The following is a 27,184-nucleotide window of genomic DNA, read 5'->3' as shown; positions in this document are numbered from 1 at the left end:
AATACTTATTTAAAATGAGAGCCAATAATTCATTTAGATAAAAATATAACATTGCTCTACAGTCCCCAGTGATGTGTACAAAATACAAATTCAGCCATTACATAAAATTAAATTGACTCCAGTAGCTATATATAATTTCTCTTAAAAAGCACAGAAGAGCATTGGGCACGAAAGTATGTGTCATGTGAAGTCTATTATTATTCCTGATGGCCTTAGTTATTCAGTATTTTGATTCGCCCAGCCATTAGGGAGTTCATATATAGTGATCTGAGTTCTTTCATATTAAATGTATCTATTTTATATAACCACAAACTTTTCTAGTTACCAGTGCCATTCCTGTTGTTGTTGTGAAGTGCCATTGAGTCTGTTCCGACCCATAGCGACCCTGTATAGGGTTTCCGAGGAGCAGCTGGTGAGCTTGAACCGCCGGCCTTGCAGTTCAAATGGCTTTGCAGTCTGGCACATTAACCCACAGCGCCACACCAGGACTCCTATCCATTCCTAGATACCATATATAAGTTCGCTATGAGTTGGAACTGACTCAACAGCACTTAATAATAACAATATTTATGTTAATAAGGTGCCTGGTATAAATGGTTTGCACTTGACTGCTAACCAAAAGGAGTCCTGCTGGATAAGCACTGGGCTACAAAGTTGGTTTGAACCGTAAGGTGATGATTCAAACCCACCCTATACAGGGTTTCCGAGGAGAGGCTGGTGAGTTTGAATTGCAGACCTTCTGGTTCAAACTGACCTTGAGATTGAGTGCTTATCCTACAGTGTCATATCAGAACTCCTGTTAAGTTCACTCGAGTGGATTATGACTCAGAGTTACCTTAGTTTGTTTTAAATACTTATATATTCCATATTTCCACTTAAATCTAATGTTCACTTAATACTATGAGCTCCTAGCAGTCACGGACTATTTTCTTTTCTGCACATAATGTCTGAAAAGAAACCTGGTGGCACTGAGGAATAAGCATTGGGCAACTAAATAGGTTGGCTATTAAAATCCATCAGCTATTTTCTGGGAAAAGGATGAGGCTATCTGCTGTCAGAAAGCCTTAGGACAGTTCTATTTTGTCCTATATGTTCACTGAATCAGAATAAACTCAATGGCAGTGATGAATAGGAACAATGCCTGATATGTCATACTTGTAGTTTGCATTGCATTGAATGAAAATAGGGTATACTGGATCTTGATGTTTCAGTTTTGATTCTTACACTTGAGTTTGAGTATCAAATTAAAGTAGAATTATCTCTAAGAATATTCTGATTTTTGTGTGTGTTTTTTAAAACGTTTGTCTGTATTTTTGCTTTCATTAATTGGTCAATCAATATATGAAATGAAAGTTTCTTGATGTTTTGATATTTGTTTCATGTTTAGGCCACCAGGGTAGGGCATAGTTCATTTTAAGAATTAAGGATTGTCTGAAACTATCAGAGTCCTTGTTGTTAAATGCTGTTTAGTAGGTTTTGAATCATAGAGAACCCTGGGTTTCCAAGGAGTAGCTGGTGAGCTTGAACTGCCGAATTTGCAGTTCATACCGACTTTGAAATTCAGGACATTAACCCACAGTGCCACACCAGGTCCTTGGATGATATAAATGGTTAATATACTCGGCTGCTAGCCAAAAAGTTAGTGGATCGCTTTCACCAAGAGGCACCTCAGAAGGTAATCCTGGTGATCTGGTTCCAATCATCAGTCATTGAAAATACTGTGGATCACAATTATCATTTGATATACATGGGGTTGCCTTGAGCTAAAGTTGACTTATGGCAACCTACTGCAAGTCAGCAGTTCAAGCTCACCAGCTGTTCCTCAGAAACCCTATACAGGGTCATTATGGATCAGAACTGACTTGATGGCACTTGACAACAACAACAACAACAACAACAACTGGATTTACCAATATCATAATGAGAAATTACTTCTGGCTAGTGTGTTATGCAGATAAATAGCATAAATTTAGCATTAAGTATGCCAGTGTTTAGATTTTTTTTTTTTTTTTTTTTTTTGGTAATGATGTTGAAAAATGATAATCATCTAAACTGGGTTATATTCCTGTTTTTAACACTAATTTGTTTCTAATCCTGGGCAATTCCCTTAATCCCTTCATGCTTTAATTTGATCATTTACAAAATGGGGGTAATAATGGCTATCTAAAATACCTTTGTTGTGACCTTCAAAATGAAGTGTGCATATAAAAATACTTTGAAAGCAATAGCATTATATAAATGTGAACTGCTTTGTTACAAGTATATATTATTAAAAATGCAAGGTTCAGAATTTACTATGTAGCATTAAATAGTTATTAATTTATTATGTAAAGTTTTCTACTTTTAGAAACCTAATAATGCTAAAAATAAGATCAATATCTATGATATAAACTCTGACATGAAAGATACTGTCAGTATCCTGTTTTCCTAAAAAATAAGCTTACCAGGATACCCAGAGTCATGTCTTCCCTCTTTCTACAGCTTGCAGAATTAAGATTTTATTAGCACTCAAAGCAAACAATCCCTCAATCACCAGGAACATTACAGTTTTTAACAGATCACTAAGAAAACTTCCCAGTTCTTTTCTATTGCCTTAAAAACTAATTGGAATTAAATTTGATCTTGTGTGGAGAAAGATGTTGACAATGTTGTATTTCAGTGATGTGTGTGTGTGTGTGTGTGTGTCAAAGACAGAGACAGAGTAAGATAGGGTGGGAAGAGAACCAGGGATAGAAAGAGAAGGAGAAAGCCATTGATATAAAAGTCTTAGAGTTGGCTTTCGGTATGTACTTCCCTTATTCTATATTAGTAGTTTTGGTGGATTGGTGAAAACAATTTTGCTCTTGTAAGAAGTGGTGGTAAAGCATACTTTAAATGTAATCTTTGGTTATTGTTTTAAGGTTAACTATTGATACTGACCTGTCTCTATGTTAGAATTCTGAAGAACCTTCTGCAGACTTCTCCATTGTCCCTGTGCTGTGGTGCTGTCATTTAATGACAAAGGAAAAGCAATGACTTAATTTTTCTGACATTATGTTTTGTTGACTAACCCATGGGCAGGACTTTTGCTAAATGAGAAGGTAAAGGCAGTGTGGACAGGATGACTTTCATGGAGCTAATAGATTTTCCTGAAAATAGAGTCCAAACTTGAGTAAGAGGATCCCAAGTTAATTTAGGATTAATTTGACAGGAGACGGTGACTGTGCTAATGTCTAAAACTAAAATCCCATTTTAAATAAAATGTAACCTCTGCATCAGGAATGTAGCCTGTCATTTCTGTAACTCTTCACTGTACCTTGAGAAAATTACTTGGTAAACAGTATTAAAAACAATATTAGTTTTGCTTGCTTAAGGGTTTAAAAAATTTTTTTTTTGCTTCTTAGGAAACCAGTTCCAAAACACTTCTCAGAACAGATACTTGATCAACATCAACTTTAGAATTACAAATGTACTCAATGCAATCATGCAACAATGGTCTCATGGTTGTTTTAAGGCCAGATATCCTAAATTTAGTGACTATTTGTAATTTTAGAAATGTGTGTAATCTCCTACCTATCAGGTGACTCTTTATCCAGTTTTGTAACCATTAAATCAATGTGAACCAATCACTGGATTTGTACGGAAATTCCTTCCTTTTTTTTATATAAACTATCTGTCCTGTATCCTCCTTAGATGTTTTAGCTCAGAATACTCTGAAACTAGTGATTGCCAATTTGTAAATTTCCTTTCTTCTAAAAGAATTCAAAAAAAACTCTTCACTTTTAATTTCAACCCCAGAGAGAGTCAGAAACTCAGGCCCTAGTACCATCAGGAGCCTCTTGGGTCTCCATTTCCCTGAGCATCCTCAGGAGTCATCTCAGGTGAGACCCCCCTCAGATCTGAACTTTAATCTCCTTGTGTAGGGTTCTCCAAGGTTTATTTGGATTACTTTCTTCTTCATTTTTGTATAGAGTTGTTTTCTCTTTAATTTGCTCTAGGATTAGTGCATGATTTTGTTTAGAGGGAGGTTATTCTACTTCTTCAAGCTTTGGCAGCTGCACAGATAATTCTACTTTTAAAGGAGCTCTAGGTTACTATAAGGAGCTCTGGTACCGTAGTGGTTACGAATCGGGCTGCAAACTGCAAGCTCAGCAATTCAAAACTACCAGCTGCTCCATGGGAGAAAGATGAGACTTTCGGCTCCCAAAAATATTTACAGCCTCGGAAACCCTGTACAGGATCACTATGAGTCAGAACCAACTCCACGGCCCACAGCCACCACCATCAGGTTACTATAAGCCACAAAATTTTGGCACAGATCCCTATAAATCCTCCTTGCAATGTTTCCCTCCAGGAGGCAGATCTAGAGGATTCCTGCTCCCCTGTTTTCATGTTAGGGATAAACAATGAATGCCTTGTTCTTTGCTCTGAGCCTTGTCTCTGAGTACCGGCTATGTTGTTGTGGTTAAGTGCTGTCGAGTTGTTTCCAACCATAGTAACCCTGTATAGGGTTTCTAAGGAGTGGCTGGTGAGCTTGAACTTGACTTGTGATTCAAATGACTTTGCAGTCCAATGCATTAGTCCGCAGTGCCAGGACTCCACTGACTATGTTCGCTGCAGTGATTTTTCTGGTTATAACAATTGTCTTTAGGTTTTTGTGACTCAGAGAAAACTGAAAGTAATGTTCCACATGGCTTTTTACCTTCAAGTCTATTGAGATTTCTGCTTCACTGTTTTTCACTGCACATTTGAGTTGTTGTTGTTATTTGCCATGGAGTCGGTTCTGACTCATAACGACTCTGTACAGGGTTTCCAAGGCTGTAAATCTTTACAGGAGCAGAAAGCGTCATCTTTCTCCCACAGAACAGCTGGTAGTTTTGAACTGCTGACCTTGCGGTTCGCAGCCCGATTCATAACCACTGCGCTACCAGAGCTCCTTTGGGTGGGTATCACTAAATCTTAAAAGAATGTTGATGTTGCTATTGTTAATCACAGTCAAGTCAGTTCCTACTCATAACAACCCTATGCACAACAAAATGAAACACTGCTAAGTCCTGTGACACCTTCAGAGTTGTTATATTTGAATCCATTGCTGCTGTCGCTGTGTCAGTGCATCACCTTGGGGAGAGGGGGCTTCCTCCTTTTCAATGACACACCACTTTATCAAGCATGATGCAAGAAAATATGTAATGCCAATTCACAGGAGAAGTGCAGCTCCTAGTTAGTATCACGTGACTCAAGACAATTACAAACAAATCATTAGCCACTTCAAAATAATTTCCAATTAGACTAAAATATTTTAAAGAAGAGACTAGGTATCTACGTGGCAACACAAATTAAACCAGGAGAGAGGTTCCAAGATGGTAGACTACGAAAATACACTCTCCAGATCATTTACAACAAAAACTCAAAAAGTCAACTGAAACGGATGTAGATGACAACACTGGAACCCAGACCCTCATAGGAAAGGATAAGTAAGTAGGTCAAATATCAATGTGAGGAAGAGACTGAATGAAAACAACAAGTAAGGAGGCAACTATCACAAGGTGGCCATTTAAAATTACTGCTAGCAATGTTCTAATCGAACATGAACCAGATAACAAGCTCCATTTGTCCAATACTATATCAGCCCCACATAAGTGATCCACAATCAGAAAAGCGTGAACCTACCTCTTTTCCTTGCACAACAATCCTGGTTACTAGAGGTACAGCCCCCACCACCCACCCACTGTACTGATAGTGTTGTGCCACTACTTTTTTCCTTTATCTTTCTTCTTAGTTCTTCCCTCTTCCCCACCCCATTTTCCCCCTTTCTCTCTCTTTTTTTTTTTTCCCTTTAATCCTATGGACCAATGGCTCCATGATTAAGAGTGCCCAATGTTAACTCAAATGATTAAGAGTGCCAACCTGATCTTTGGTGTGTGCACTTCAGGAGCAAGCTCTGTGTTTGTTCCACAGTTATGTTTGGTGACTCACACTGACCAGTACTCTGGTGGTTCCCCTTCCCTTCTTAGTTCTTGCCCCTTGCACTCCCCCCCGCCCCCGTTTTTCTCACTTTTCATTTTTTTCCCTTCCTTTTTAATTCTCCAATCTTTTTTTTTTTAATCCCACAGAATGACTGCCTGTTCCCTCCCTTTGCAGTCAATAGTGCCCACTCAGGTCCCTCAATGAGTGGCTGTGCATATGCCCACAAAGTGAGTTCTGCAATTCTACCACACAAGTGTTTGGCTGTTATGTTTAAGATGAGACTGTGCCAATTTTGTCCTTGTTGTCCTTTTCAGTGTTTTCCTTCTTAAAATTATTTTTAGTTCTTCCTGTTCCCCCTCTACCCTTATTGTTTTCCTCCTCGTTACCACTGTTTTTCTTTTTTTTAAATATCACATAGCAGGTGCTTTACCCCAGCACCTTTGCAGCCCTACCCTCTGCATTTGGTGATACGTGCCTCTGTGTAGTGAATTTCCACTTCCCACTGCAGCTGTGTTTTGCAGCTAGCGCTTGTTCCAATAGTGTGTTCCTTTGGTCAAGTTCAACAAAGACTTTGCAATTTCCAAGATCAGGTGACACATTCTAAAAAGGCTATAGAAAGATTCAGGAAAATATGAGAAATGATAAAAGTTTAGATTATTTAAACAAATTTTATTGCAAGAGTAAGTATAGTTTGTGGTATATAGTCTTTTCTCTCTCTCTCTGTTTATCATATTTATTAGTCCATTTACAAGAATGATGAATCCTTTTATTGTCTCCACTCGATGAGGGCATGGAAACTCATGGAGGCTTCATAACCTGCCCAAGTTACACAATTAATATGGTGAGTAGCAAGGCCTGTCTGATGGAAAATGTTGCTTTCTTTTTTTTAAAGTTTTTATTGTGAATTGAGTTATAGTTTACATGGGTCAACATCAGTTTTACACTCATTGTTTCATTGCAATGATTATAATCTCTTCCGTGCATCATCATTCAACAGTATTTGCTTCTATTCCGTTTTTTTTATTTTGTTTTGTTTTGTTGTTGATTTTTGGGAGGCAGATGCACAAAAATGCTCAGGAATATATAATCATTTAAACAACCAAAGGACACATTCTGAAAGCCTACCCCCTGGCCATCAGCATCTGACTGCCAGCATACAGCCTTTCCTTTCCATGAGTCCTTAGCTGCTCAGCTGCTCCCTCTCTCCATGTTCTCATCTCTGCTTCCATCTCTGGTGTCGCTGCTTCTCTGGATAGGGTCCCACTTTCCACTTCTGCTCTTCTCCTTTGATGGTCCTAGGGTTCTCTGTTCCTGGAATGTATGATTAACTACTCCCCTGTTTTTGTTACACAACTTCTACCTTTAAAGTTGCGGCTGTCACAATTAGTCATGAAATCAATTACTACTAAATCAAAAGAATCCTATCCCCATGTCCTTTCACCAGAACCTTCTAGACAAGATGAAAACTATTCTGTGGGAACTCTGTCTTCCCCCACACACTCTTAAACTAAACTCCCTCTTGAAACCTTGGGAGCCAGTCACTACATTCCTTTATTGCCCCCTCATTTTAGGTAGACAATACCTAAGGTGCCCATCCCTATCTACTCTGTAACAGAAGGGATAGCATTGATACTTGATGTGAAGACTCCTTCCCTCTCAGTTGGTATTTTGAGCTACTACATCCCTAAGTATATGTCCAGTTCATTAAACTGTAGCAATTTATACTTGTTTCCTTTGTATTTTTTTTTTTTTTTTTTTTTTTTAATCTTCCTCTGTTCGAGTTCTGATCATCAAACCATTGAAGCCAGGTCGAATGGGTACTATCTGCAAGTTTGGGTGTTCTTGTGCATCTTCCCTCACTTCATATTAGCTGGATGCTTCACTCTCAGCTCCAGCCCTGTGTGACTATATCCTTGTCCCTGGGCTCAGGAGTCCACAGGTTTCACCATACTTCCAACCAACCAGCTCTTCCTTTTCTCACTCTCATCTCTAGGTCAACGGGAGTCTATGGAACATGGTTTAACTCGGCCTATACCTTTGTTGCTGTCTTTCCCACTCTTCCATTCACCAGGATACGAATGAGGTCGCCAGCAAGCTTACATGCTTGCCAATGTGTTCCCTTTGAGTTTCAGTCTTTGAGGGGGATTGGTCTTGAAGGGACTTGATTGCTTGCCTTCATGGCTCCTCAGTGAACAACTTGCCTGTTCTTGGAGTAGTCAATCAGACTGCCATTTTTGTTTTTTATTTTTCCTGCTGGTGGTTTTTCTTTCAAAAAGTATCTTCTATTCCTTTAGCTATTCCAGGCTAGTCTGCTTGTCCCTTCAAGACAGAATGTCCTACCTCAGAGGGTTCTGGATGGGACTCAGGATTCCACCTAAGGTCCTATACACTACAAAGGCTCCGCAAGAAGCCAATTTAATGGGCAAATTCTAGCACCTCTTTTAGGTACTCGAATCAGTTATAGGCTGAAGATAGATTTACAAGCTTTCTGTGATCATGTTTCCTAATATTTCTTTCTATCCCACACAAGTGTCTATTATACAGAAGTACACATAAGAAAGCAATATTCATAAGACAATCAAGTATCTTAACATTACTTTCTCTCTTTTACCCCTTCATTCTATGCCTCAATCCCTGTATCACAGAGCATACATCACTATTAACCTCTGTTCCATTTAGCCCATGCAAACCTGCCTCTGTGTTCCCCTATCTACCATGTTCTTCCATCCCCCTTCCACTTCTTGTCCATTGCCCTCTTCAACACCTGAACTATGATACATCTATTGCCTACCCTGTGCTCTACCGTCCCACTCCCTCCCCTGTCCCCATAATCAACAAAGAATTTTTTTTCCCTTTTAGTATGGATATCTTTTCTTACGGTTTTACAATAATGGTCTTATTCAGTATTTATCTTCTGTGACTAATTTCACTCAGCATATTGTCCTCAAGGTTCATCCATGTTATGTGGTGGTTTACAGTTTCCTAGTTATTCTTCACAGTAGCTTAATATTCCATTTTGTGGCTATACCAAAGTTTGTTTATCCATTTTTCCATTGATTGGCACTTAAGCGGTCTCCATCTTTTTGCTATTGTTGATAGTGCTGCTATGAACATTGGTGTGCATGTATCTACTCATTTTATGGCTTGCATTGTGGATATATATTAAGTAGAAGAATTGCTGGATCATATGGCATTTCTATTGTCAACTTTCTGAGGAAGCACCATACTGCTTTCCCAGAGTGGTTGGACCATTTTGCATTTTCACTAGCAATGTAGGAGTGTTCCAGTCTCTCCACATCCTTGCCAGCATTTATTGACCCCTGTTTTTGTGAATTTCTGTTATTGCTGATGTGAGATCTCCTTGTTGTTCTTACTTGCATCTTGCTAACAACTAATGATGGAGTCCTGGTGTGGCATTGTGGGCTAATGAGCCAGACTGAAAAGTCATTTGAAGTGCAAGGTTGCTGGTTCAAGCTCACCAGTTGCTCCTTGGAAACCCTATACAGGTTCACTATGGGTCAGAATCGACTCTACAGCACTTAAACATCATAGCTAGTGATTGTCAATGTGTTTTCATATGCTTGTTGGCTGCCCAAATATCTTCCTTGGTGAAATGTGTGTTCATGTCCTGTGCCCATTTTTAAATTGAGTTATTGTCCTTTTCTTGTAGAGGTGTTGTAGTATTCTGTAGATTTTAGTCTGATAATGGCATAGCAAAATATTTTTTTGCCATTCTCTGGGCTCTCTTTTTACTCTTATGGTGAAATATTTTGATGCACATAAGTTTCTAATTTTTAGTATGTCTCAATCATCTATTTTGTCTTCTTTTGTTTGTATAATTTTCACAGTGCTTTGTAGTCTGTGTGTACCTTGTATTAGGACCCTGAAAGTTGTTCCTATATTTTCATTAATGACCTTTATAATTCTGGGATTCGCATTTAGGTCTTTAATTCATGTTGACTTGGTTTTTTTTTTTTTTTTTTTTATACAGTGTGAGGTACAGGTCTTGTTACAGTCATTTACATATTGATATCCACTTCTGCCAGCACCATCTGTTGAAGTGATTATCTCCACACCATTTAAGGTACTTTGGGCCTTTTCCAAAGATGAATTGGCTTTATGTGGGTAGGTTAATATCTGGATTCTTGATTCTGTTCCATTGATCTATGTATCTTTCATTTTACCAGTACCAGGCTGTTTTAACCACTGTAGCCATGTAATAAATTTTGAATACAGGGAGTGAGAGACTTCTAACTTTGTTCTTTTTCTTAAACAGTACTTTGCTTATCCTGGGTCTCTGTCCTTTCCATTAAAGTTTGTGATTGTTTTTTTCATCTCTTTAAAGAATGTTGTTGGAGTCTGGATTGGGACTGTGTTGTACGCATAGATCACTTTGGGTGGTAGTATTGAGATTTTCACTATGTTAAGTCTTCCTATCCAGAAGCATGGTATATTGTTTCCATTTTTCTAAGTCTTTTTTGGTTTCTTGTAGTAGTGTTTTATGGTAGTTTTCTTTGTATAGGTCCTTCACTTCTTTGGGGACATTTATTCCTAAATATTTCATCCTTTGGGTGGCTTTTGGAAATGGTATTGCTTTCCTAATTTCTTTTTCAATGCTATCATTATCAGTATAGAGAAATCCAACTGATTTTTGTATGTTGATCTTATAACCTGCCACTTTTCCAAATCTACCAAGGAGTTCTTTTAAGTGTTTTTGCTAAGTCTTTGAGGGTTTCAATGTATAGGATCATATCGTCTGCAAATAGAGATAGTTTTATTTCCTCTTTGCCAATTTGGATGACTTTAATGTCCCTATCATGCCTTATGCCTCTGGGTAAAATTTCCAGCACAATATTGAATATAAATGGTGAAAAAGGGCATCCTTGTATGGTTCCTGCTCACAAAAGGAAGGATTTCAGTTTCTCTCCATTGAGCGTGATGTTGGCTGTCAGTTTTGTATGTTGTTGTTGTTAGGTGCCATGGAGTCAGTACTGACTCATAACCTTATGTACAACAGAATGAAACACTGGCTGATCCTGGGCCAACCTCACTACTGATGCCATGCTTGAGTCCATCAGTGCTGCCACTTGGCTAGTCCATCTCATTAGGGGTCTTCCTCTTTCTCTCTGACCCTTCACCTTACCAAACATGATATCCTTTTCCAGCGACTTGTCCATCCTGACAATATGTCCAAAATATGAGAGACGAAGTTTGGCCATCTTGGCCTCCAAGGAGCACTCTGGCTGGCTGCACTTCTTCCAAAACAGATCTGTTGGTTATTTTGGCAGCCCATGGCACTTTCAATATTTTCCTCCAACACCATTACTCAAAAGCATCAATTCTACTATGGTCTTCCTTATTCATTGTCCAGTTTTCACATTCATATGAGGTTGCTTTTGTATAGATGCTCTTAATTTATGTTGAGGATTTTCCCTTCTAGTCCTACTTTGTTGAATGAGGATTTTCCCTTCTAGTCCTACTTTGTTGAATATTTTTATCAGGAATGGATGTTGGATTTTGTCAAATGCCTTTTCTGCATCAATCAATATAATCATGTGGCTCTTTTCCTTTTTCTTATTTATATGGTGGATTACATTGATTGCCTTTCTAATACTGAACCATCCTTGCATCCCTGATATTAATCCCACTTGGTCATGATGTATTATTTTTGGATTGATTATTGAATTCTGTTGGCTAGGATTTTGTTAAGAATATTTGCATCTATGTTCATGAGTGTTATTGTTATTGTTATGTGCTGTGGAATCGGTTTTGACTCATGGCAACCCTGTACAGGGTTGCTGAGGCTATTGATCTTTTTGGGAGCAGAAAGCCTCATCTTTCTCCCACAGAACAACTGGTAGTTTCAAACTGCTGACCTCAAAGTTTGCAGCCCTAGTTGTAGCCACTATGCTACTAGAGCTCTTTGTTTATGAGGGATAATGGTCTATAATTTTCTTTCTTCATGATGCCCTTCCCTGGTTTTGGTATGAGGGTTATGTTTGCTTCATAATATGTATTAGTAAGTTTTCCATCTTCTTCTATATTCTGGAATACTTTGAATAGAATTGGTGACAGCTATTCCCGGAATGTTTGGTAAAACTCACCAGTAAAATCACCTGGACATGCACTTTTTTTGGTTGAGAGGACCCGATCAATTTTTTCTTTTGTTATTAAGTTTTCTACTTAACTTTGTGTAAGTTTACGTAGGTCATCCTTTTCCAACAATGCATCCAACTCCTATAGATTTTCAAATTTGTTGGAATGAAATATTTCATAATATTCTGTTATTATCCTTTTTATTTATATTGGTTCTGTTGTGAAATCACCAAGGTAGTTTCTTATGTGTGTTATTTGTATCTTTTCTCTCTTTTCTTTTGTTAGGTTTGTCAATGGTTTGTCTATTTTATTAATCCTTTTAAAGAACCAGCTCCTTGTCCTGTTGATTCTTTCTATAGTTTTTCTGTTTTCTATCATGTTTATTTCTACTCTAATCTTTATTATTTCTTTTCTTCTGTTGATTGTATGTTTACATTGCTGGTCTGTTTCTAGTTGTTGGAGATGTGTTAATGTGTTGATTTTCATTCTTCTTTTTGGATGTGTGTATTTATTGCAATAAATTGTCCTCTCAGCACTGCTTTTGCCATGTCCCAAAGATTTTTGTTATGTTGTGTTTTCATTCTCTTTCATTTCTAGGAACTTTATGAATTTACATTTTATTTCTTCTACTACCCCGTAGCTTTTAAACAAGGTGTTACTCGGTTTCCGTGTTTTTGACTTTATTTCCTTGGCGTTCCTATCGTTGATTTCTAATTTGATAGCATTGTGTTCTGAGAAGATGCTTTGTATTATTTTGGTGTTTGTAAATTTATGGAGGCTTGTTTTGTGGCCTAATACATGGCCTACTTGGGAGTGTTCCACGTGCATGGGAAAAAGATCTGTATTGTGCTGTTGTTGGGTTGAATACTCTGTACACATCTATGAGGTCAAGTTGGCCGATTGTGCTATTTAATTCCTCTGTCTTTGCCAAGTTTTTTTTCTCAATGGTCTATCGTTTTTCGAAAGTGGTGTATTAAAGTTTCCAACTCTTATTCTAGATTTGTCTGTTTCTTTCTTCAAATCTATTAGAGTTTGCTTTATATATTTTGGAACTCTTTCATTGGGAGCATAGATTTTTATTATGGTTATATCATCTTGTTCAATTGATCCATTAATCATGAGATAATGTCCTTCTTTATCTATTATGCTGGCTATTGCCTTAATGCTCTTTCGATTGCAATTGGCTTGTTACATTTTTTCCATCCTTTAACTTTTAGTCTATTTTTGTCTTTGTGTGTGAGGTGTGTTTCTTGCAGACATCATATTGAAGGAACTTTTTTTTAATTTATTTTTTATCCATTCTACAATTCTCTGTCTCTTAACTGGTCCATTTAATCTGTTGACATTCATTGTAATTATTGATAGTTATGAATTAATTGCTGTCATTATATTTGTTTTTGTGTAGTGCTGCTGATTTTTTGTTCTGCATGCCTTCCTGTGCTGAGTTTATGTTTTCTGTGTTCTTGTCAGTTTATTTATAATTTTTGTTTTCATGTTCTTCATGTTCAATACTAATTTTCTTTGTGGATACCCTATATTTACTAACTTTTTTCTCTATTGCAAACACTCTATTTCATCCTGAAATCTACCTAACCTCATCATCTGGATCTCTGTTCCTATGTTTTTACCTTCTTTCACATTGTAATTGTTTTTATCATGAACTGACCTCCCGGATTCTCTGAATTCATTCTTCTAGTTTTACTTTGTTCTAGATTTTTCCATCTGATGATTAAATTCCTGGGTAGTGCTGCCACATATGTCAATATCTGGTTGTTGTCTGTTCTTGTTGACTCTCAGGCCAAAGAACTCCCTTTAGTTTGTTTTGAAGTGCTAGGTTGGGTTTAGCAAAACTCCTTATCTTCTGTTTATCCGGGAATGTTATTAGTACATGGTTGTATTTGATAGACAGCTTTTGCTGAATAGATGATACTTGGTTGGCAGTTTTGTTCTTTGTTTTTGTTTTTTTCTTTCAGGGTTTTACATATGTCTTCCCATTGCCTTCTTGCCTGCATAGTTTATCCTGAAAGATCAGAGCTTAATCTTATTTGCTTGTCTTTGTAAGCAACACTTCTTTTTTCCCTGTCTGCTTTCTGGATTCTATCCTTGTCTTTGATTTTGAAGAGCTTGATTATGATATATCTCGGTGATTTTCTTTTGGTATTGATGCTTCCTGGGGTTCGTTGAGCTTCTTGAATGCTTATCTTGTCATTTTTCAGGATGTTAGGGAAATTTTCTTCTAGAAGCTCTTCAACTATCTCCTCTGTGGACTTGTGTGATTCTTCCTGTTCTGGAATGCAAATTCATTCTTAAGTTATTCCTCTCCATGTTGTCCAACATATATCTTAAACTTGCTTCATATTTTTTATCCTTTTTTCTGCTTGCTCTTCTATCTTAGCAGTATTGAGAGATATGTCTTCCAGCTCACTGGCTCTGGTTTCCATCTCATCAATTCTATTTCTTTGCCCTTTCAGTGTGTTATCTATATCTGATAATTTATTATTAATCATGTGGACCTCTTTTTGTAGGTTTTGAATTGTTTTTAATGCTCTATCTATCTTATTTGATTGTTCCTATAGTTTTCTTGACTTCTTCCTTATTTTTCTTAAACCCATTTTGGAGACTTTGGATGTACTTCAATATAATTATCCTGAATTCCTTCTCAGGCAGTTCCTAGGCCTGCCTCCCTTCCATTGGGCAGTCTGGGGCTACATCTAGCTCATTTGTGTCAGTTGCTGTATCCTGTTTGGTTACATGAGCTTAGATGTTCCATTGTTTCTTGGACATCTTCAATAATTATATTTTCAGTAATTAAATGAATGTATGTGGAGTCCTGGTATGGCACTGTGGGCTAATATGTCATAATGCAAAGTCATTTGAACCGTAAGTTCAATGGTTCAAGCTCACTGGCTTCTCCTTGGAAACCCTGTACAGTTCACTATGCATTAGAATTGACTCAGTGGCACTTAACAACAACAACAGTGTTAATTTTTTTTTTTTTTTTTTTGAGGTTTCTGATTGCTTCCGGTTTATGTGATCAGGAGACCGGCTTTCCTTTTCACTTATTACTCAACTCAGAGTAACTGTAGAAGGTGTTGGCTGTCAATCTAGTGTATAGCAGCTAGTTTTGCCTTTTGCCTGCATGGTGAGATTTTACAGCATGTGATTGCAACTTGGCTATATGTCCACAGGTTCATTTTCTTCTTGGGTAATGTAGGGAGAGAATGAGTCCCTGAAGGTAAAAGGGGGCAACCCCCCCAAAAAATAACAGCAAAAAATAAAAACAGATTTGGTACTACAGTCTGTAATTGCATAAAAGCAAAGAAGGGAAAAGAAAAGAAAATATTTATCAAAATATGGGTATGACTTTAATGCTCCTTTCTCAGCTGGCTTGGCCATTCTAGAAGAGCATTCTGTTTTAAGCAGTTCCAGGTGGCTCCTCCCACTTCCTCAATTCTGAACCTAGAAAGCATTGCTTGGCAGATCTGTGCACATGTGTAATAGAAACCTCTAGGGTGTCCACTCACTCAGGCACCCCCTCCAGTCAGCAGATTGGAGATGCAAAGACAGTGAGAGACCAAATAAAAGAGAAAGGGAAAAAAAGTCCACACCTGTATCTCTGATGATCATTAGAAGTCTGAGGTCGAAGCGCTTCTCTGACCATTCTCCCTGTCACACCTAAGATGGTCACTTTGGGAGCCGGCTGTGCGCCACTGATCAGAAAATAACAGTTTTTGCCTCTGCTACAAATTCCACTGGCTGTAAGCCTTTGAACTTTCTAAGTATTCCTTTCTACCATTCCCTGAACTTGCCTCATCTGGTATTCTGTGTTGTTGCTTGCAGAGCTTTGCACCGCAAATCTCCCTAATCCTCCATTAAGCCCCACCTCCCATTATATAGTCTTAAAATGGAATTCTCTTGTGGCTGTGTAGGTATAAGCACTGTATTGCTAACCTCAAGGTTGACAGTTCAAATCTATCAACTGTTCCCCAGAAATCCTATACCTAGGTACTATGAGCTAGAACAGACTCGATAGCACTTGACAACAGCAATAATAGACATAAAATAATTTGCAAAGTCCTAACATATACTGGTATTAAATAGAGTTAATAGTTATTTGTTGTAAGTTAAGTTTATATGCTTTTGCTTTATATGGCAAAGAAAAGATGTATATGTGTGTATAGGTATGTTTGTGTGTATATTTATGTCTTCTAAGAAATATTTTATTACTTAAAGGGTTGTATAATAATAAATAACTTTGTTGTTTTATATATAACAAAGACAATGCTTTAAAAGATGAGCTAAAGGGTAACCTATTAAAGTTTTATTCTGTTATAGCTAAAATTTATTAGACTGCTTTTTGGGAGTTTAAAGAAATTGAATGTCAAATAACAAAGATCTATGTTTTGTTTTTCTTACTAAGATAACACTTTCCTTGATTATAGCCTGGACAATTAATTTTATTTTAATTTTTTGGAATCTACTTTGAATTCCTGAGTCTAAAACCAAGTCACATAGCTTTGAAAATGCTAAGGTTTTCACCTTTAAAATTTTTGGTTAAACAACAGGTACTGTTCCTCAGTGATCTGACAATTCTAAAACTTCATAGAAAACCAAAAAAGTTTTGTTTGTGTTTCATTGACCAAAAAAGGTCAATTTAGTATGTTGTGAATTACATAAAATATTTTAAAGAGAAATGTCACATTTTCTTTGGGTTAAAATTTATGGGTCTATGATTCTTTTTCATACTTTCATCATAATTATGCTAACTTTATTTCTTATAAATGTGTCACCATCAAAACCAGTGGATTAACTAAGAAATTAACATCATTTTCCCATAGAATTTTTTGTTATTATTCAGTTGTATGGAGACTTGAAAATTGTAATGTGTTCTTGAGAATAACCTGACTATTTAATATGTATGAAGACTATTTATTGTTGTTGTTAGGTTGTTGTTAGGTGCCGTCCAGAAGTACCAACTCATTGTGACCCTATATACAACAGAATGAAACATTGTCCAGTTCTGGATCAACCTTACAATCATTGCTACGCCTGAGCCCATTGCTGTTGCCATTGTGCCAATCTATCTCACTGGAGGTCTTCCTCTTTTTCTCCGACCCCCTACTTTACCAAACATGATATCCTTCTCCAGTTACTGGTCCCTTATAACAATGTGTCCAAAGGATAAGAGATGAAGTCTGGCCTTCTTAGCTTCCAAGAAGTACTGCTGGCTATACTTCTTCTGACCTAGGTCTATTTGTTCTTTTGGTTCTCCATGGTACTTGAAATATTCTCTTCCAACACCATAACTCAAAGGCATCAATTTGTCTGTGGTTTTCCTTAGTCACTGTCCAACTTTCATGTGCATATGAGGTTATTGAAAATACCTTGGCTTGGGTCAGGTGCCCTTTAGTCCTCAAGATGACATCTTTGCTCTTCAACATTTTAAAGAGGTCTTTTGAAGTAGATTTGCCCAATGCAATACGTCATCTGATTTTTTGCCTGCTGCTTTCAGGAGTGTTGATGGTTGATCCAAGCAAAATGAAGTCTTTGACAACTTCAGTCTTTTCTCCATTTATATGGATGTTATTTATTGGTCCAGTGATGAGGATTATTATTTTCTTCACATTGAGATGCAATCCATACTTAAGGGGGTGTGGTCTTTGATCTTCATCAGTATTTTAAGTCCTCATATGAAAATTTAAAAAAGTTACTTTATGATTTTTAATGAAATTGCTGATTGTTGCTACTTTGCTTTCTAGATATAGGCAACTCCTTTTTCCCCCCTTTCTTTTAATATGAGAATTAGGTATTTCAATAACTAATACCATTGTGTTAAACACAGTACATCCTGTGAACTAGAAGATGTTAGGAAACATGGCAAGGCTCAAGCTAAGTATATTCAGAATTCTTTAAATTATTTTGCTTATATCCTCTGAAAAATTGATACCGAAATGTCTATGATGAGAGAACTAGTTTTTCAAATCTTTGCCATCCTTAATACTAAACCAAACCAAAGAAATGCACTGTTACCAAGTTGATGCTAACTCATGTTGTTTTTAAGTGCAGTCAGGTCAATTCTACTGAGGAAGCCAAGTCCAAACAATATGCAGAATAAATACTTCCTCAAAATAAACTTAAGTGTCAACCAATTGCTGAATTTTTACTCAAGTTTCTTATATTTTCTTATATAAACGATGTGAACTTTCTCTATAAGTATCACTTAGTTTACTTTTAATTCAGAAACTTTCAATTGCCTTTCCTCTCAAAAAAACTCTTCACTTTTAGTTTCAATCAGATTGGGCTGTTTTGTTCTGCAAAACATTTAGTCTCAAACATCAGTAGATGCAGTCTCATTCACAAAATATGTTAATTTGATAATAGATGCTTTTAGAAAAAATAAGAAGGATTCAATTTTGGAAGCTACTGTTATAAAGCTTTTCAAAGTACAATGAAATGAAATTGGAGTCAGAACTTTGGTTTGAACTCTGTAGTTTTCCTGATTATATCTCAGAAATATGAATGAAAATATTTAATGTGTTTGAATGTGTGAAGCTGTAATGATCAGATCTCAAACTGGAGTTCCGCTTAATAACACTGGCCTGAATAAGAAAATCTGAGGAAGTTTCATCTCCTCAGCCCTTGGCAGTACATTTTGGAGACTATGAAGAAAGTTGTGTGGTCTCTTTTACCGGTCTGTTTTGGGTAACCCAGATCCTCTTTTGGCTGAGTCCATGCTTCCGTGGCTCAAATCCTGGAATAAAAGAATCTCAGCTAGGCTAGTATGCAGAGCAGTGGTTGGATTTTAATGGATGTAAGAATCAGCTGGGGAACTTTTAAAACATATTTTCCTAAATTCTGTCCCCAGAGATTCTGATTCAGTGGGATAATTGTAGGGTCCATTGAATTACATTTCTGACCAGCTTAATCTGTTGGTCTGAGGATGCCACCATGAGAATGAATGGTATAAGCATTGTTTGTTTCAGGAATAGTTAAGTACATGACTTCTATGTAATCAGGTCATCTGGAAATCATTTTTCTCACATGGATAAAAGCCTTTACCAGGACACAGGAGAAAATGAACAGAATAAAGAAAATACAGAATACTGTATGCCAGACACCTTAGTATCCTTTAGTACTAGAGAAGTATGGTGAAAGAATACAAGTATGGCACACACCTTTGCTGATTTTAAACCATTCAGTATCCCCTTTTTCTGCTCTAAAGACTGCTTTTTGGTCTATGTCCAGGTTCGTCAAGAGCACAAGCAAGTGCTATGGAATATCCATTCTTGGCAACGGTTTCCGTATTTTGTTATGATGCAAACTGTCAAAAACCTTTACATAGTCAATAAAACACAAGTAAACATCTTTCTGATATTACCTGCTTTCAGTCAAGATCCATCTGATGTCAGCAATGATATTCCTGGTTACAAATCTTCATCAGAATCCAACTTGGATTTCTCACAGTTCCCTGTCGATGTACTGATGCAGTTAGTTTTTAATTACCTTTAGCAAAATTTTACTTGCATGTGTATTAATGGTATTTTCCAATGATTTCCCCAGTCTACGGGTCTATTAGTGAAAGATTTCAGGGTATTTTCAGTCAATTTCTGGAGCCTAATTTTTCTCAATGACTTCAGTGTTGCTTGGACTTCTTCCTTCAGTACTATCAGTTCTTAATCATAACTACCTCTTGAGATGGTTTAACATTGAACATTTACTTTTGGTATAGTGACTGTGTATTCTTTCCATACTCTTTTCAGGCATTCTGTATTATTCAATATTTTGCCTCTTATTGTTGCATACCATAGAGTCAATTCTGACTCATCGCAACTATTAATAGGATTTTTGAGGAGTGGCTGGGGGGTTTGAATTGACAATATGTGGTAAGCTGTCCATTGCTTATCCTATAGCACCATGCTTGTACTCTGGTAGCCATGGTTTGTTATGATCCACAGATAGTCAATAAAACACAAGTAAACATTTTTCTGGTATTCTCTGTTTTCAGTCAGAATCTCTGATGTCAGCCATGATATCCCTCATTCCAAGTCCTCTTCTGAATCAGGCTGGAACTTTTGACAGCTTACTGTCAATGTACTGTTGTAATCATCTTTAGTTATCTTCAGCAAAATTTAACTTTCATGAATGAAAGTTCCATATTTCATTAAATCACCTTTCTTTGAAATGGAAACAAATACGGATCTTATACAATCAGTTGGACAGATAGCTGTCTTCCAAATGTCTTGGCGTAGACAAGTGAGTGCCTCCGGAGCTGTTGAAGTATTTCAATTTGCATTCCATCAATTCTTGGAGCCTTGATTATCACCCAAAGCTTTGACTTTTCCGTTGAACAACATTGATTCTTGATCATTTTGTATGTCTTGAAATGACTGAACATTGACCAATTCTTTTGGGTACACTGGTGCTCTGTATATTCTCTCCATCTTCTTGTGATGCTTCCTGTATCAATCAATATTTTCCCCATAGAATCTTTCATTATCGCAAATTGAAGCTTGATTTTTTTATTTCAATTCTTCCAACTTGAGAAATGCTGGGTGTGTTAACTTCTTCTTGGCTTTCTAATTCCACATCTTTGAGCGTTTCATTAAAATCCTTGATTTCATCTTCTAGACCTGCTCTTTGAAATGTTTTGTTCAGCTCTTTTACTTCACTATTTATTTCAGTCTCTGTAGCTTCTTTCAGAGTCTATTCTGACATCAATTTTGGTCATTTATTTCTTTCCTGTGTTCTTAATAACCTTTACTGTCTTCATGTATAATGTTATTAATGTCATTCCATAACTCCTCTGGTCTTTCATCATTTGTGTTGAATACCTCAAATCTGTTCTTGAGATGTTTTCTAAATTCAGGTGGACTATGCTCAAGGTCATATTTCGGCTCTGGTGTACTTGGTTTTATTTTCTTCAGCATCAATATAACCTCCACATGAGCAATTGGTCTGTTCCACAGTCAGCCTCTGGCCTTGTTTTGGCTGTTGACATTGAGTTCTTCTCCATTATGTCTTCTCACAAATGTCAACTTGATTCCTGTATATCATATCTTGTGAGGTCCACATCTATAGTTACCATTTATGTTGTTGAAAAGAGGACTTATTAGTCATTGTTCTTACTAAACTCTATCATGCAGTTTCTAGCATCATTTCTATCATGAAGACCACATTTTCCAAGTACCAATTCTTTCTATTTCCAACTTTTGAATTCCAATAACCATTGGTTATTAATGAATCTTGACTACATGTTTAATCAATTTCAGACTGAATAAGTTTGTAGACTTCAATTTTAATATCATTGGCTTTAGTGCTTGGGTGTACATTTGAATAACAGTGGCATTAACATGTCCTCCTTGTAGGTGTATGGATATAATCCTATCATAGACAGCTTTGTATTTCAAGGTAGATCTTGAAGTTCTCTTTTTGAAGATGAATGAGACACCATTCTTCTTCAATCTGAAGTTCCTAGCACAGAAAATCGTATGATTGTATGATGCAAAATGGCCAATACCAGTTCATTTCAGCAGATAGTGATTCTTATGTGTTCCATTTCACTTCTGATGACTTACAATTTTCATAAATAAATAGTCTGTAATCCTACTTTATTATTAATGGATGCTTGCAGCTGTTTCTTTTCCTTTGAATTAGGCCATCACCAAATGAAGGTCTTGAAAGCTTTACTCTATCCATGTCATTAAGGTCAACTCTACTTTTAAGAGGCAGTTCTTTTACAGTCATATTTTGAGTGTCTTTCAACCTGAGGGACTCAACTTCCAACACTATATCAGAAAATGTTCAACTGCTATTCCTATTGTGTCTTAGTCTGGAAACGCTGCTGAAACCTGTCCACTATATGTGACCCTAATGGTATTTAAAACACTGGTAGCATAGCTTCTAGCATCACTGAAACACACAAGTCACCAGAATCCAGCAACCTGACAGATGAGTGGTGGCTATCAACCCTACCAGCTCATGACTTGTGGTTTAACACTTTATATAGTAAGAATGCAATTTTCTCTACCCTGGTAGAAGAACAATGCCAAGAGCTATTTGCTTTTGAATGGTAAGAACCACAGGAGGATCCCAAAAGAGAATTATGTTGGCTTGTATTATCACAAGAATTAAAAAATTGTAGTACAGAATAACATCCCATTATAATATGTAGATGACCTCTACATACTCAGTAGGGAAAAAGAGGACGATGATCATAATGCTGTAGAGACTGAACTTCTTAGGCCAGGCAGGCTATAAACTTTCCAAAACCAAACCTAAATCTCCCAGTACTCGTTTCTTTTTCTAGGCTTCAAAACAGCATAAGAACAATTGGAATTGCTTCATGGGCAAAAAAGATGCTATTTATCAATGATCAAATTATCAGTTATGTAACAAGTAAAAGTATTTTGGAATGTGTCTAGATTCTGCCCAATTTGTACTGTAAACTTTGGCTTATTAGCCAAATCCATAACTGAGGCTATTGTTAAATACCATCTAATCAATTCCAACTTACAGCAACCCTGTATAGGGTTTCCAAAGAACCACTGGTGTGTTAGAAACACTGAACTTGTCGTTAGCAGTCCAGTGCTTATCTTGCAGTGCTACATCAGGATTACTTGAGACTATTGCTGTTAAGTATTGTCAAGTTGGTTCTGACTCATAACCTGTATAAGGTTCCAAGGAGCAAGTGGTGGTTTGAACAGCTGACCTTGCAGTTCAAACTGACCTTGCAGTCCAGCAGTTTATCCTGCAGTGCCACACCAGGACTCCACCTGAGACTATTAGGGGGCAGGAAAATGACACCTTTGTTCATACTTATCAAAAAGCTTTTAATGTCTTAAGGTAAAAGTTAATGTCAGCACAAATCTCAGGGGCTACTAGATCCATTAAACCACTTGAACTATGTCCATGAGACTCAGGGGTTTAGCTGCCAAGTGTTGACTCAAACTTTTGTATCCTAGAAGAGATCAGTGGCTTGCTTCTTGAAATTCACTCACATTGTTGCATTGGGATATCCAGTGTGCCTGAGAACAGTAGCCTCTACTGACCTCCTTTTAGAAGAAGTTGAAAAACTTGGCCTGGGATAGCTAATAACATCTTCATTCATCAATCAGTACTAGTCATGCTAGAGCAGAAAAGGGTCCACTGATTCTCTATGGTACAAATGGGTAAATACCAGGCTATTCTTCTAGACAAATCAAAGGCATTATAAAAGTAATTTCCAGTATTAGTTCCTTAATGTTGCTTCTACAAGTGCCTACTGAGAATATCAACCATGATTGTGTCCAGGTAATTGAACTTTATACCAGCATACTGGACATCTGGACACATATATCAGTAATGCAGACCTTGCACTTTACACTGAGTGGAGCAGTGTGGCACTGTAGGATCAGCACTGGACTGGGAACCACAAGGTTAGCAGTTCAAACCCACCAGTTGTTCCTTGGAAACCCTATACAGGATCACTATGAGTTAAAATTGACTTGACAGCACTTTACAACCCTTTGGAAGACAAAGCAAATTGCCTCACGGATGTGCTGTTGTTAAAAAAAAAGAAAAGAAAAGAAAAGAAAGATATTTGCAATGAATAGGTCATTGGTTTTGTAAAATTCTAGAATGCAATCTCCAGCATCATTTCTATTCATCATGGCCATATTTCCAACTACTTATCCTTCCTCATTGTTTCCAATCTTTGCATTCCAACCCAGTAACTATGAATGCATCTTGATTGCATGTTTGATAAATTTCATAGTGAACTTGGTAGAATTTTTCCATTTCATCATCACTGGCCTTTTTGATTAATGCACAAATTTGAAAAGTAGTAGTATTGACTGGTCTTCCTTGTAGGCATATGGATATAATCCTATCACAGATAGTATTACACTTCAAGATGAGTCTTGAAATGTTTCTAATGTTGGATTCCTCTTCAATTTTTCATTCTTGGCATAATAGACCATATTATTGTCAGATTCAAAATGGCCAATATCAGCCCATTTCTACTCACTAATGCCTAAGATATCAATCTTTATATGTTCTATTTTACTTTTTACAACTTTCAGTTTTCCTAGATACATATTTCATACATTCTATCTTCCAATTATTAATGGTTGTTTATAGTACTTTCTCCTCACTTGTTGTTTCCCATCAGCAAATGAAGGTTCTATAAACTTTATGCCATTCACATCATCACAGTCAGCTTTCCTTTGAGGAGGCAACTCTTTCCCAAAGTGTGAGTGCTTTCCAAACTGAGGAGCTTTTCTTCCAGCAGTCTGTCTGAGAATATTCATGGTACTTGAATGTTCAGTATTCTGGGGCTGACAGTATTGCACTGCTACCAATAAGGTTTTCAGTTGGTAAACATTAAAAAATAATCAGTCTCTCTTTCTTCCTAGACTGTCTTATTTTGAAAGCTCAGTCAAAACTTTTCTATCATATATTGGTAGCATAGCTTTAAGTATCACAGCAACATGCAAGCCACCACACTATGACAATCTGACAGACTAGTGGTGAATAAAATGTCATTATATTTTCATATAACATCTACACATCCTTCCTTATATGTTAAATCAACTTTTTGGTTTTCTTAGGTGCCATCGATTCAGTACCATCTCATAGTGGCCTTATGCACAGCAGAATGAAACACTGCTTGGTCCTGGGCCAACCTCAAATCATTGCTACATTTGAACCCTTTACTGCTCCCACAGTGTCAATCCCCCTTCTTAGGGGTTTTCCTTTTACTCTCTGACCCTCCATTTTTTCAGCATAATGCCCTTCTCTAGGGACTGATCTGTTCCGACTCCACGGCACATAACAACAACAACAGGGACTGATCTCTCCTAAAATATTAGAGATGAAGTCGGGCCATCCTGGCTTTTAAGGAGCATCTGGCTATACTTCTTCCAGCACAGATTTGTTTGTTCTTTTGGTAGTCTTAGTCTTCTCCTCCAGCACCACCAATGCATCAATTCTTCCATGGTCCTCCTTATTCATTGTCCAGCTTTCACATAGTTTGTTGTTAAGTGCTGTCAAGTCAGTTCTGATCCAAGGAGTGGCTGATGAGCTTGAACTGCCGACATTGCAGTTTCAAACAGCTCTGCAGTCTGGAGCATTAGTCCACAGCACCACAGCCATTTTCTTCCTGGAGATCTTTAATCTCTGTGTGAATCTGCATATGCAAATGACTGGCTGTATTTAATGATTACTAAGTTTTTTGAGGACAGGAACTCTGTCGACTTCACCCATGGGCATTTCTTACACATAGCCTGTAGGGTATTATCTGGCAAATTGCTATTAGTGGTGGGCTTGAACTTCCAATCTTGTGATTAGTAGTCCAGTGCTTATCCTACAGCACCTCATAAGGCACATGCAAATTGATTTATTTCTATAAACTACTTTTTGACTTGTTTTTCTTCTTTGAGAATGATGCTCCATTTTCTGTGTCATAAACTATCTCTAATCCTTTCATTCATTAAATTATCATATTCTTGTTAAACATCATTGACTCAGTTCTGACTCACAGTGACCCTAATAGGATTTTCAAGGAGCTGCTGGTGGGTTTGAACAACCAACCTTGAGGTTAGCAGTTCAGCGCATATCCTACAGCTTCACAGTAGGATACCAATTGGGTTAATGCGCTGGACTGCAAAGTCAGCTTGAACTACAAAGTTGGTGGATCAAGCTTACCAGCCACTCCTTAGAAGCCCTATACAGGGTTGCTATCAGTTGGAACCAACTCAGCACTGAACAACTACAAATATTAGGAACACTATATTATTCTTTCCCAAATCATGGCTACCAACTTCATAGCTTTGTTTAGCTTTGTGTGTGTGTGTGTGTGTGTGTGTGTGTGTGTGATTTCTTGCCTGATTAATTTTTATTTAAAGTTTTTATTGTGAATTGAGTAATAGTTTAAATAGCAGGACATCTGTTTTGCCCTGAAACAATTGCATATTTGTTCACTTCAATGATTATAATTCCTTCCATGCACCATTTACTAACAGTATTTTCCTTTATTACCACTTTATTTTTCTTGATGTACACAAAAACATGTGTTGTTGTTATCGTTAGATGGCATCAAGTCGGTACCGACCCATAGCGACCTTAGGCACAGCAGAACAAAACACTGCCCGATCCTGGGCCAACCTCACTACTGTTGCCACACTTGAGGCTATCGATGCTGCCACTTGGCCAATCCATCTTGCTGGGGTCTTCCTCTTTTTCTCTCACCCTCCACCTTACCAAACATGATATCCTACTCCAGTGACTGGTCCTTCCTGCAAATTTACCCAAAGTATGAGAGACAAAGTTTGGCCATCTTGGCCTGCAAGAAGCACTCTGGCTGCACTTCTTCCAAAATGGATATATTGGTTCTTTTGGCCACCTGTGGCACTTTAAATATTCTCCTCCAACACCATAACTCAAAAGCATCAATTCTTCTACCGTCTTCCTTATTCATTGTCCAGCTTTCACATGCATATGAGGTTATTGAAAATACCATGGCTTGGATCAGGTGCACCTTAGTCCTCAAGCTTTGTTATTGAACACTTTATAAAAGTCTTGTGCAGCAGATTTGCCTAATGCAATATGTCATTTGATTTCTTGACTGCTGCTTGAGTGTTGATAGTTGAACCAAGGAGATTGAAGTCCTTTACAACTTTAACCTTTTCTCCATCGATAAGAATGTTGTTTATTGGTCCAGTGGTGAGGATTTTTGTTTTCTTAACATTGAGATCTAATTAATACCAAAGGATGTGCTCTTTGATCTTCATCAGTAAATGGTTTAAGTCCTCTTCACTTACAGCAAGCAAGGTTGTATCATCTGCATATCACAGGTTGTTAATGAGTCTTCCTCCAATCCTGATGGCCATGTTTGTTTTGTTTTCATATAACCCATCTTCTCGGATTATTTGCTCAGCATACAGGTTGAATAAGTATGGTAAAAGAGTACAACCTTGTTGCATGCCTTTCTTAATTTTAAGCCATTCAGTGTTCCCATGTTCTGTTGGAACAACTGCCTCTTGGTCCAGGTACAGATTCCACATGAGCACAATTAAGTGTTCCAGAATACTCATACTTTGCAGTGTTGTTCAGAGCTTGTCAAGATGCAACAATCAAAAGACTTTGCATGGTCAATAAAGCACAG

The sequence above is a fragment of the Chrysochloris asiatica genome, unplaced genomic scaffold, assembly GCF_000296735.1.
Source record: "Chrysochloris asiatica unplaced genomic scaffold, ChrAsi1.0 scaffold00036, whole genome shotgun sequence".
NCBI lineage: Eukaryota > Metazoa > Chordata > Mammalia > Afrosoricida > Chrysochloridae > Chrysochloris > Chrysochloris asiatica.
Note: the sequence above shows the minus strand (reverse complement) of the source record.